Source organism: Leopardus geoffroyi, chromosome X, assembly GCF_018350155.1.
Source record: "Leopardus geoffroyi isolate Oge1 chromosome X, O.geoffroyi_Oge1_pat1.0, whole genome shotgun sequence".
NCBI lineage: Eukaryota > Metazoa > Chordata > Mammalia > Carnivora > Felidae > Leopardus > Leopardus geoffroyi.
Window position 1 is genome coordinate 82,100,340 of NC_059343.1, and position 12,279 is coordinate 82,112,618.

Sequence of the window (12,279 nt, forward strand, 5' to 3'; positions counted from 1 at the left end):
GTTTAGACTGTAGCATTATAGGATATGAGGTTTTGAAGTGTAGTCAAGGACCAGATGGTGAAAAAATTAGTATGTAGGCCTTCAGAAACATATTGAATGATTTCAGTATTTGAATTAAAATTATATTTTTAAGTACATAGAGGGATTTCAGAGGTGTATAGTTTAGTGATTTTCTGATATTCATTCTTCTCTTTCTGTTTTTCTCATCTTCATAATAATTTGTCTGATTTATATATATATATATATATATATATATATATAAACTTGTTTCAAATTCATAGTATTTATATTACTATTAATAATGAGACTACTGGATGAAATTTGAAATAATTTTAGTTCTTTTTGCTTCTGGACTAAATCCTACTAAAACTGTACAGAGCATGTACTGTATTTTATATACATTTAGGTATATTTGTTTCAGTTTCTTTTCATGCTTTAGAGGTTACTTTTAACATAGAATATGTAAAACATTTACCTAGTTCCAAATCTAAACTGTAGAAATGTCTCTTCCATCCTTGTCTCCTTCTTCTTCTCTCTTCTTTGTCTTTAGGTAGCCATTTTTATTGCTTCTTGTTTTAACCATCCAGTGTTTCCTTTCTTTAACTTACTAAACATTGTTTTATAATCTGTCTGATAATTCCAGTATCAGAAGTGTTTGTGTGTACTGCTTGCCTCCTTTTTCTGCTGCTTCTTCCTCATATTGCTTAATTTCTTTGTGTGTCTGGTTATCTTTGGCCATGTGCTGGATACCTGGAATATTATCTGTAGAAGGAATCAGATTAGAGTGAGATCTTCCTGTAGAGAGAACTTTCATTTACTTCCATAGATACCTAGGAGTGCTCTTTGTCTGGGACTACCCTAATCCAATTACTATGCCTAAGGTTCCCTTGATCATAGGTGGATAGACCAGCCTTTGAGAAGGCGAATTTACTTCTGATGAACTCTTACCTTGAAGGTATAGCCTTTTGGGTCTCTAGTTTAAATTGGGGGGTGGGTTATAAGACTTCCTACTTTGGCAGAACCTGTGCTTTGACTTTAGTTACCTTTGCCCTTTGAAGCTGTGGAAGAAAAGCCAAGAGCGACTTTGAGAATGAGGTTTACCCATCTGGCTTCTCACGTTCTAGATACTGGCTTACCTTTCCATAGATTTTGGCATTCCTTACCATAGCATTAGGTCTTTGTTACTTTTTTTTACAAAACTTTTTTCATGTTGTAAATTTCAAACATACACAAGTAGAGAGAATAGTAAAATAAATCCCCACATACCCATCACCCAGTTCAGTCTCTACTCCCAACCGTTTTTAACCCTCTCATCCCACCCAGTTACTTTGAAGCAAATACCAAATGTTATACAATTTTGCTGTAAATACTTCATTATATACCTCTAAAAGATAGGGCACTTTAAAAAAATTAGTCTTTTTATAACAGCTTTATTAAGATATAATTCAAATACAGTATAATCCACACATTTGAAGTATACAGTTCAATGGCTTTTAGATTATTCACAGAGCTTTGCCTTCATGACAATATATTTTATAATATTTTTATTATCCTGGAAAGAAAATCTACACCCCTTAGCTGTCACTTCTTTCTCCCCATTCCCTGCCTCCATCCTAGGCAAATACTAATCTATTTTTATATCTATGTAGATTCACTTATTCTGGAATTTCATAAAAATAAACTCATAAAATATATGTTATTTTGTGACTGGTTTCTTTTACTTAGCATAATGTTTTCAAGGTTTATCTATGGCATAGCATGTATCTGTATTTCATTTGTTTTTATTGCCAGATAATATATTTTTGGGGCAGATATATTTCATTTTGCTTATCCATTAGTTGATGGACTTTTGGGTTATTTCCACTTTTTAGCTATTGTGAATGATGTTTCTATAAGGATTTGTATACAAGGTTTTGTGTGAACATGTTTTCATTTCTCTTGGGGATATACTTAGAGGTGGGAACGCTGGATTATATGGTATAATCCATGTTTAATTATTGGAGGAACTTCCAGACTGTTTTTGAAAGTAGCTGTACCATTTTGCATTTGTACCAACAGTGTGTGAAGGTTCTGTTTTCCCCATATCTTCCCCAAGACTTGTTATTCTTTTTTTTATTCTAGCCATCCTAGAGGGTGTGATACAGTACCATATTGTGGTTTCAGTTTTTATTTCCCTGATAGCTCTTTATGTTCAGCACCTTTTTATGTGCTTATTGCCCATTGCCCATTATATATTTTCTTTGGAAAAAGGTCTGTTCAGACCTTTTGCCCATTTTTTAAAGTTTATTTATTTTGAGAGAAAGAGAGAATGAGCAAGTGAAGGGCAGAGAGAGAGGGGGACAGATGATGTGCAGCGGGATCTGTGCTGACAGCAGAGAGCGAGATGCAGGGCTCGAACTCAAGAACCATGAGATTGTGACCTAAGCCAAAATCAAGAGTCAGACCATTTTTTGGTTTACTTTTACTTTAAATTAGTTTATTCTGGGGGCGCCTGGGTGGCTCAGTCAGTTAAACGTGTGACTTCGGCTTAGGTCATGATCTCCCGGTCTGTGGGTTCGAGCCCTGCAAAGGTCACTGTGCTGACAGCTCAGAGCCTGGAGCGTGCTTCAGATTCTGGGTTTCCCTCTTTCTCTGCCCCTCCCCCACTTGTGCTCTGTCTCTCTCTCTCAAAGATAAATGAACATTTAGAAAAATAAAAAATAAATTAGTTTATTTTTAATGTATTTGTTTTATTGTTATCGACTCATTGAGAATCATTTCTATATTCTAGATTACTTATCAGAGAAATGATTTATAAAAGTTTTCTATTCTGTGAGTTGTCTTTTCATTGTTGCTATCTTTTGAAGGACAAAAGTTTTTAATTTTGTTGAACTTTTAATTTATGAATTTTTTTCCTTTATCATTTGTGCTTTTGAAAAATGACTTTGTATGTCCTTGTCTCCCCAGCACCTGGCAACCACCATTCTGCTCTCAATTTCTAGGAGTATGTTTGTTTATTTATTTATATGTTTATTTTTGAGAGAGAGTGAGCACGAGTGGGGGAGGTGCAGAGAGAGAAAGGGAAACCGAGCATCTGAAGCGGGCTCCACACTGGCAGCAGAGAGATCATGACCTGATCCGAAGTTGGATGCTCAACCAACTGAGCCCCCCGGGTGTCCCAAATTTGATTATTTTAGATTCACCATATAAGTGGTACCATGTAATATTTGCCCTTCTGTGTTTAGCTTATTTCACCTAGCATAATTTCCTTCAGGTTTATCCATGTTGTCATAAATGGCAGGATTTCTTCCTTTTTTTAATTAAAAATTTTTTTATAGATTTTTTAATTTTTAATTTTTCTTTCTATAATTTATTTGTTTTTTTAAATTTATACCCAAGTTAGCACATGGTGCCACAATGATTTCAGGAGTAGATTCCTTAAGCCCCTCCCTTTCCCATTTAGCCAATCCCCCCCGCACAACCCCTCCAGCAACCCTCTGTTCTCTATATTTAAGAGTCTCATGTTTTGTCCCCCTCCCTGTTTTTATATTATTTTTGCTTCCCTTCCCTTATGCTCATCTGTTTTGTATCTTAAAGTCCTCATATGAGTGAAGTCATATGATATTTGTCTTTCTGTGACTGGCTAATTTTGCTTAGCATAATACCCTCTAGTTCCATCCATGTAGGTGCAAATGGCAAGATTTCGTTCTTTTTGATTGCCAGGTAATACTCCATTGTATATATATACCACATCTTCTTTATCTGTATATATACCACATCTTCTTTATCCATTCATCCATTGATGGACATTTGGGCTCTTTCCATACTTTGGCTATTGTTGATAGTGCTGCTATAAACATTGGGGTGCATGTGCCCCTTTGAAACAGCTTACGTATCCCTTGGATTAATACCTAGTGGTGCAATTGCTGGGTCATAGGCTAGTTCTATTTTCAATTTTTTGAGGAATTTCTATACTGTTTTCTAGAGTGGCCGCACCAGTTTGCATTCCCACCAGCAGTGCAAAAGATCCTCTTTCTCTACATCCTTGCCAACATCTGTTGTTGCCTGAGTTGTTAATGTTAGCCATTCTGACAGGTGTGAGGTGGTATCTCATTGTGGTTTTGATTTGTATTTCCCTGATGATGAGTGATGTTGAGCATTTTTTCACGTGTCGGTTGGCCATCTGGATGTCTTTGGAGAAGTGTCTATTCTTGTTTTTTGCCCATTTCTTCACTGGTTTATTTGTTTTTTGGGTGTTGAGTAAATTCTTTATAAATTTTGGATACTAACCCTTTATCTGATAGGTCATTTATAAATATCTTCTCCCATTCTGTCACTTGCCGTTTAGTTTTGCTGATTGTTTCCTTCGCTGTGCAGAAGGTTTTTATTTTGATGAAGTCCCAGTAGTTCGTTTTTGCTTTGGTTTTCCTCACTGCCGGAGACATGTTGAGTAAGAAGTTGCTGCAGCCAAGGTCAAAGAGGTTTTTGCCAGTTTTTTCCTCTAGGATTTTGATGTCGTCCTGTCTTACATTTAGGTCTTTCATCCATTTTGAGTTTGTTTTTGTAAGTGGTGTAAGTTAGGGGTCCAATTTCATTCTTTTGAATATGGATACCCAGTTTTCCCAGCACCATTTATTGGAGAGACTCTCCTTTCCCAAGTGTGTATTCTTGGCACCCTTGTAATTTCTGAGCTCTGTTCTGTTCCATTGGTTTGTGTCTGTTTTTATACAAGTACCATATTGTTTTGATTACTGAGGCTTTGCTATATATTTTGAAATCAGGAAGTATGATTTCTCTAGCTTTGTTATTCTTGCTGAAAATTCTTTTGACTATTCAGGGTCTTTTATAGTTCTCTATGAATTTCATAGTTTTTTTTTTTCTTTATGTAAAGAATGCCATTAGGATTTTGGTAGGGATTGCATTGAATCTTTGAATCTGTATGTTACTTTGGCTAGTATGTATATTTTACCAATATTCTCAGAATCCATGAACACAGGATGTCTTTCAAACATTTTTACATATATTTTCATTTCTTATATTGGTGTTTTATAGTTTCTCAGTGTATAAGTCTTTCATATCCTTTGGTTAAGTTTATTCCTAAATATTTTATTCTTTTGAAAACTATTATAAATAGGATTTTCTTAATTTCATTTTTGGATAATTGGTTGTTAGTGTATTGTTTGTGCTTTTGATGTCATAGCTCAGAAATCATTGCCTAACCCAAGATCATGAATTTATTCCCATGTTTTGTGTATGAGTTTTATAATTTTAGCTCTTATATTTAGATTTTTTAGATTAAAAATTGTGATTTTTTTTTAGATTAAAAAATTGTGTTAATTTTTGCATAGGATGTGATATAGGTATCTAACTCTATTTTTTGGCATGTGGCGCTTCAGTTTTCCTAACACCATTTGTTGAAAAGACTTCTTTTCCTTTAAAATTTTTTTTAACATTTATTTATTATTGAGAGACAGGGCATGAGTATGAGAGGTGCAGAGAGAGAGAGAGAGAGAGAGAGAGACAGAATCTGAAGCAGGTTACAGTTTACAAAATGTTACATTAGTTTCAGTTGTACAACATAGTGATTCAGTCTTTCTATACATTATGCTATGCTCATCACAAGTGTTGCTACCATGTGTCACCATATAATGCTGTACCTTTTATTTCCATGACTTAATTCATTTGATAACTGGAAGCCTGTATATCCCACTCCCCACCACTCATTTTGCTTATCCCTCATACTCCCCCTTCCTTCTGGCAGCCATCAGTTCTCTGTATTTATAGGTCTAATTCTGCTTTTTGTTTGTTTGTTCATTTGTTTAGGTTTTTAGATTCAATATGAGTGAAATATGGTATTTGTTTTTCTCAGTCTGACTTATTTAATTTAGCATAATACGCTCCAGATCCACCCATGTCTGTTTGCTCTTTGATGGATATTCGGATTACTTTCCACTTTTGGCTCTTGAAAATAATGCTGCTATGAACATGGCTATAAAATTGTATGTTCAGGTCCTTGCTTTCAGTTCTTTTGGGTATATAGCCAGAAGTGGAATTGCTGGATCATATGGTAATTCTATTTATATTTTTTTGAAGAAAGACTGTGTTTTCCATAGGTGTTTCCATATTAATTTTATATTCATACCAGCAGGGCACATGGGTTCCAATTTCTCCATGTCCTCACCAACATTTCTTATTTTCCCTTTTTTCTTTAATAGCCATCCTATGAATGTGAAGTGGTACCTCATTGTGGTTTTGATTCTCATTTCCCTAATGATTAGTATGTAGCCTCTTTTCCTGTGTTCATTGGTCATCTGTATATCTTCTTTGGAGGAATGTCTATTCAAGTCCCTTGCCCATTTTTTCAAATCAAGTTATTTATTTTTTTGTTGTTGAGTTGTATGAGTTCTTTATATAAAAAGTCTGGGGGTGCCTGAGTGGCTCAGTTGGTTAAACATCTGGCTCTTGATCTCAGCTCAGGTCATGATCTCATGGCTTGTGATATTGAGCTCCGTGTCAGGCTCTGCACTGACAGCATGGAGCTTGCTTGGGATTCTCACTCTCTCTCTCTCTGCCCCTGCCCCCACTCATATCACATGCTGTCTTTCTCAAAATAAATAAACTTTTAAAAAAGGTAATAAAAATTAAAAATCTGGATATTTACCCCTTATCAGATAAATGATTTACAAAATATCTCCCCATTCTATAGGTTGCCTTTTCATTCTTTTAATTGTGCCTGTTAATATATAGAAGTTTTCAAGTTTAAGGTAGCCCCATTTGCCTTTTTTTCTGTTTTTGCTTTTGTTGCCTGTACTTTCAGTGTCATATCCAAGACATCATTGCATAATCCAATGTCATAAAGCTTTCCTCCTATGTCGTCTTCTAGGGATTTTATAGTTTTAAGTCTTATGTGTAGGTTTATAATTCATTTTGAATTAATTATTGTATATGGTATAAAGTAAGTGGTCACCTCTATTCTTCTGCTTGTGTATATCTGGTTTTCCCAGCACTATTTGTTGGAGAGACTGTTCTTTCCCCTTTAAATGATTTTGAAACCTTTTTCAAAGATAATTTGACCATATTCTACATGAGGGTTTATTTCTCAGCTCTCTGTTCTATTCCACTGGTATATAGGTCTGTCTTCATGCCAGTACCATACTGTTTTAATTACTGTAACTTTGGAGTAAGTTTTGGAATTAGGAAGTCTGAGACTCCTATGGGTCCACTTAAATGCAGAATTTTTTTCTTTCTCTTTTTTTCTTTTTTTAATTAAAAAAGTTTAACATTTATTTATTCTTGAGAGAGAGAGAACGTGAGTGGGGGAGAGGCAGAGAGAGGGAGACAGAAGATCCAAAGCAGGTTCTGCTCTGTGAGCACAGAGCCCACTCCAACCCACGACCGTGAGATCATGACCTGAGCTGAAACCAAGAGTTTGGTTCAGCTGAGCCACCCAGGCACCCCCTTTTTTTTCAATAACAGTACAGTACTGTAAATGTATTTTCCTGATGGTTTTCTTAATAACATTTTTTCTCTAGCTTACTCTATTGTAAGAATACAATATATAATGTGTATAAAATATGTTGTAATTGACATGTTATTGGTAAGACTTCAGGTCAACAGTATACTATTAGTAGTTAAGTTTTTGGGGAGTCAAAGTTATACACAGAGTTTTTGACCATGCCAGGGTTGGCACTCCTAACCCCCTGTATTCAAGGGTCACCTGTAATTTCTTTTTGCTTTGAGTTTAGTTTGCCTTCCTGTTTCTAGTTTTTTAAGGCAGTAGTTTAGATTATTGAATTGAAATCTTCCTTCATTCTTTTTTTTGTTTATTTATTTTGAGAGAGAGAGAGTGCAAGTGGAGGAGGAGCAGAGAGAGAGAGAGAGGGAGAGAATCCCAAGCAGGTTCCACACAGCCAGTGCAGAGCCCAGTGTGGGGCTGGATCCCACAAACTGCGAGAGATCATGGCCTAAGCTGAAGTCAGACACTTAATTGACTGAGCCACCCAGGTGCCCATCCTTCATTCTTAATGTAGGTATTTACAGCCCTGACCTTTCAGCCACACTCACATAGGAAAGATCAGGTCACATGCCCCAGACACTTGCTGTTCTTACAGAATTTTAGTAGATTTTCTTGAATAAATATTGTTATATTTGTACATTAATATACCCTTAGGACAATTTCCAGATACTGTAAGTGCTGGGTTTTTAAAAATGGTCTTTGCCAAATTTTCTCATTTTCTGGGGAGTGTGTCCATAGAACTCATGATCTTCTCCTGGGAGTGAAACTCCATATGGACACTTTTTATCATAAAGCACCCACATTCAATTTCTTGAATATCCTTCTAGAGATATATTGTATATTTCTGTGTAAATGATCTTTTACAACATTATATACGATATCTACTGCCTCTTGAATTTTTGACTCAATATCTTGGCTTTGTTTCATTTTTGTATGCAAAGGGCTGCCTCATTCTTTTTGTTGTCTCCATAGTATTCCGTCATATGAATCTATATTAAAGTTAAGCATGTAAGTTGTAAGTTGAGCATTTAAGTTGTTTCTAGTTCTGTTTTGAAATTATACTCTAATGAATATTCTTTTTTTAATTTTTAAAATTTATTTTTGAGAGAGAGAGAGATTGACTGTGGGAGGGGCAGAGAGAGAGGGAGAGAGAGAGAATCCCAAGCAGGCTCCACACTGTCAGCACAGGGCCTGATGCAGGGCTTGAACCCACGAACTGTGAGATCATGACCTGAGCTGAAACCAAGAGTCAGATGCTTAACTGACTAAGCCACCCAGGTGTCCCTCTAATGAATATTCTTAAACCATATACATCATTTCATACATATACAAGTGTGTCTGGATAAAATTGCTCTCAAGTGGAATTGTTCTCAAAGGTTATGTCTTTTTAATTTTGTTGGGTGTTGTTAAATTCCTTTCAGTAGAATTCATACAGATTTACATTACTGCTAACCATGAATGGTTGTTGGTTTCTCCATACCCAGTCAATAATGTTGCACCCAGTTCTTATTTGGCAAAGCATGTAATAAACCATAGATAAAGTAGAAATGATTTTCATAAGTCAAATAATTTTTTCTTCTAGACCGTGTGTGTTATAAAATTCAGTCTCTAAAGTAGTAAATATTATCAACTAGAACATAGGTGAGCAAACTCATTTTGAAAGATCAGGAATTGATACATTCTTTTAAAGCAGAAAACAGTTTTTAAAATGTTTATTAAGGAAGGTTGGTTCTGACTAGAAGATTTAAATTCTAGTGGCATAGAGCACATTTGGCAAAATGTGAAACTGCCAGTTTTTTTAAAAATTTTTTTTAATGTTTATTTCTGAGACAAAGAGAGACAGAGCATGAGTGGGGGAGGGGCAGAGAGAGAGGGAGACACAGAATCCGAAGCAGGCTCCAGGCTCTGAACTGTCAGCACAGAGCCTGACGCGGGGCTGGAACTCACAGACTGCGAGATCATGACCTGAGCTGAAGTCGGACGCTCAACCGACTGAGCCACCCAGGCGCCCCTGAAACTGCCAGTTTTTAAACTGATGATGTTTCTATATGGTTCTGAAAGTACTAGGCTTTAATGTCAATTTTTGTTTTAAAAAGAGCGCCTTTTTGAGCCCTTGTCACCAACTAACTGTTCATTATCTAAGTATCTTACCTTTGAGATGGTAAAAATAACCTCTGATACCATGGTAGTATGATTTGATTCTGACATTTTGATTTTACTGAATTTTAACATTGTTAATGTTTCAAATTAGTCAGCGTTTTAGAGATACTTTAGTAAATATAATTTAACCAATCAGTTCTCAGTGTCAAAGAGCTGTGTTCACTTAATGAGTCAAAATATTTTCAACATTTGTAGAGCCTTCATTTCAGGCAGTTCTGAAGCTCTACATTTTATTATCATAATTACCTTTGAATCAATCGTTGTTTCTTTATTCATTCAACAAATATTTATTTTGTGTTTACTGTGCTTCTCACACTGGGAGTATAGTGCCTATGGAGACAAATACCAATATCTCTGCCCAAATGGAGTTTATATTCTAATGAGAACAAACAATAAACAAGTAATGAGTAAATAAACATGATAATTATAAATTTTGAGAAATGCTATGAAGAACATAAACAGGGTGGGGTGAGAGAAAGTGACTGGGGAGTTGTGAGGAATGGGTGTTTAAGGAAGGCTTTTTTTTTTTTTTTTCAACGTTTATTCATTTTTGGGACAGAGAGAGACAGAGCATGAACGGGGGAGGGGCAGAGAGAGAGGGAGACACAGAATCGGAAACAGGCTCCAGGCTCTGAGCCATCAGCCCAGAGCCCGACGCGGGGCTCGAACTCACGGACCGCGAGATCGTGACCTGGCTGAAGTTGGACGCCTAACCGACTGCGCCACCCAGGCGCCCCAAGGAAGGCTTTTTGAGAAGGTGGTATTTGGTCTGAGATTTCTTCTAAAAGATGAGAATAAGCCAGCCTAAGAATAGCTGGAAGAAGAGCATTCTAGGCAGTGGGAATGGCACAATGGCTCAAGAGGTTCAAGGGAAAAAGGAAGGCCAGTTTGGCTTAGAGCTTAAGGAAAAGAGGGAAAATGGAATGAAATAAGGTGGCAGAGATTCAGGGGCTATCTCTCTTATGAGTCTGTTAGGAGTGTCATGGGAAACAATTAAAAAATTTTAAAGCAGGGTTGTAGTATGGTCTGAGTTTATGTTTAATAGACATCACTTTGGCTTTTTGGTGGAGGACAGAGTTATAAGAGGAGGCCCAAGTGGCTGCAGGGGCACCAATTAGGAGGCTGTTGGTGGAGTCTATACAGGAGATAGCAATAGAGATTTGTATATATGTAGTGGTAGTGGAGATGGATAGAAGTGGACTGGTTTGAGATATATTGCAGAGGTAGAACAGGCAGGACTTGATGATTTTATTGGAAGTGGGAATGAGGAAAAGAAAAGGACTTTTGAGTTTTTTTACTTGAGCACCTGGATTGATGTTGGTTCCACTTATTAATAACAGGAATACTGATGAAAGAATAGGAGAAGTTATTTTGGTTTTGGGGGAGGGCAAGTTGAGACTCAAGTTCTGTTTTGACCTACTTAGGTTTGAGATACCTGTTAGATATCTAAGAGAAGTGTAAGTAGGCAGTTTGTAGCTGGACTTGCAGCACAAGAGAGAAGTTGGAACTAGAGATATAAATATGGAATTCATCAGCATGGAGTTTGGAGTATATTTAATCGGTAAAAACACATTTTTTTCACTTTTGAACTTCTTAGAGATCAGGATGAGTCTTGTGATCAGTGTCAGCCAGGCAGCAATCAAGATATAGTTGTCATTTGCTGTTTTTTTTTATATTTTTTTAAATGTTTATTTATTTTTGAGAGAGAAAGAGACAGTGCGAGGGTGGAGGAGCAGAGAGAGAGAGAGGGAGACAGAATCGGAAGTAAGCTCCAGGCTCTGAGCTGTCAGCACAGAGTCTGACATGGGACTCGAACCCACAAACCATGAGTTCATGACCTGAGCCGAAGTCAGATACTCAACCTACTGAGCCACCCAGGTGCCCCATCATTTGCTGTTTTTGAGTGTGCCCCGGGGGGTTGCCAAAATCAGACCTTGTGGGATGGTTGTCAGAAGCTTGGGGAAAAAACTTTCAGGAAATATTGGAACACTCTTTTTTTTTTTTTTTTTTTTTAATTTTTTTTTTTCAACGTTTATTTATTTTTGGGACAGAGAGAGACAGAGCATGAACGGGGGAGGGGCAGAGAAAGAGGGAGACACAGAATCGGAAACAGGCTCCAGGCTCTGAGCCATCAGCCCAGAGCCCGACGCGGGGCTCGAACTCACGGACCGCGAGATCGCGACCTGGCTGAAGTCGGACGCTTAACCGACTGCGCCACCCAGGCGCCCCTGGAACACTCTTTTAAGCCCCAAAAACCAAATGTCCTGGAGGAAGAGGGGAGGGAAGAAGTAAACCATACATGTTATGGACTTTCTTAGAAGCAGGTGCCAAAAGTAGGTTAGGTTTATGTAATTGGGATCCCAGTATCAGTATCTTTTAGTTCTTATAAGAAATGTTCCATTGCCAAGACTCTGGCACGGAAGATGATATTGTGTGGGAAAAAAAACATAGTTATCTACAGCTCTTGAGTAGAAAAGTAATTCAGAAGAGTAGGACTCTGAATACTTTCCCTACTTAATTTTGTTTATATTTATCATTTCATGTTTATAAAAAGGATATATGATCAAAATCTGCCTACATCTAAAACTTAATCATTATAAAATAAAAATTTTTTAAATTTTAAG

General features: G+C 36.8%; 2 protein-coding genes across 3 annotated transcripts in view; both read left to right on the plus strand.

Annotated features, from left to right (window-relative positions):
• CENPI (centromere protein I) overlaps window positions 1–12,279 on the plus strand; it is a 79,511-nt gene that overhangs the window by 64,880 nt on the left and 2,352 nt on the right. The gene's annotated exons all lie outside the window — the stretch shown is intronic.
• DRP2 (dystrophin related protein 2) overlaps window positions 1–12,279 on the plus strand; it is a 101,301-nt gene that overhangs the window by 1,517 nt on the left and 87,505 nt on the right. The window lies entirely within an intron of this gene.